Below are 1,518 nucleotides of genomic sequence, written 5' to 3' on the forward strand. Positions count from 1 at the left end.
ATGATCTGGAGGACATGTGCTGATAAACTATCTATCTATTCTATGTGACTCAGCCCAGCAGGAGACAAAACAGATTTGGTCGGGGAGGGCTTGGCAAAGGGCACCAGCCCGCCAGTTTGAGCCTCAGAGCAAGATTGTCGGCACGCCTCCGAAAGCACCAGACCTTTTCACGTTAGAAACCCCGAAGTGGAACAAGCAAAATAAGGTCAGAAAGGAGAAAGGGTCGCAGGTTCTTGGCACTCTAGTCTAGCAACCAAACAAGAAGCAGGATTAAAACACATGGCAATGTAAAAGTTTCTTCAGTGTTTGAGGCCAAGTGGAAGGTCTTGATTTCATCCTTTCATATTTTTCTTTGTAATTTCCTAACATAGCAATGGTCCACTTTATGCTTTGAATATAGAACTTGCAGCTCTGTGACTACAATTTATTTTTTAAATGGACAAGTTTCTTTCTCTCTCTCTCCCTCCCCCCCTCCCCTTGCTCCTCCCTGATCTCTCTCCCTCCCTAATCTCAGGGGAAACAAGATTGCATTTCTTCCCCATCCTAGGCGGAATTATCTGTCCTTGAGCAGTCACCCACCATAGGAATGTAGCATCCAGACTTTGGGGATGGCACCAGATCTCAGAGATGACTATCTCCCAAATTAACAAGTTAATTAAAATTCCAACAGAGAACACATGGAATGTAGCCTTTGAATCACCTCTTTAACCCCCCCCCAACACACACACACACACACACACACACACACACACACACACGGGTTCCTGTTAATGGGCAGAACCTCAGCCTCTGGGATAGGAGTCCCCTGTGTTTCTCCTTTGCTAGCAAAGCAATAAATCTTTTTCCTTTTTATCAAAACCATGTGCTGGTTATTGGATTAGCACTGGGGACAAGGACAAGAGCTTTAGACCTTCATGAATTTAGCTTCTCTTTAGAGAACTTATTAATTGGGCAAATTTGTCTTGTCCAATATGACATGCAACAATAAGGTAATAATTAGTCATGGAACTCCTTGCTGCTCCCAAGAATTCAACCCCTTCCTGCCTGTAACAGCAATGGTTCCTAATACACCTTTGCCTTAAAACTGAAAACCACAGCTTTTATGTCATGTATACAACATAGTTCTAATTACAAAGTTGTTTTATTTTTAAATTATTTTCTATATGGAATATATTCTATTTGCTGAATATATAATTTTTGACATTAATAACAATTATTTTTAATTGTATACTAAGTTATTGATGGGGCCCAAATAAATCTTTGCAACTATATTAAATCTCACCACTAATGTGCTGGATGTGCTTTTTTTTTTTTTTTTTTTTTTTTTTTGTGGTGCTGGGGATTGAACCCATGGCCTTGTGCATGTGAGGCAAGCACTCTACCAAATGAGTTATATCCCCCCAGCAGGGATGTGCTTTTTATTACTTAGAGTAGAATATTAAAATTATTTTTCTCTCTTGCTAAATAATGTAATAAAGAATTAAAGTCAGCTTACTATAATAGTACATGCATACTGTT

This window comes from Urocitellus parryii, chromosome 3, assembly GCF_045843805.1.
Source record: "Urocitellus parryii isolate mUroPar1 chromosome 3, mUroPar1.hap1, whole genome shotgun sequence".
Lineage (NCBI taxonomy): Eukaryota > Metazoa > Chordata > Mammalia > Rodentia > Sciuridae > Urocitellus > Urocitellus parryii.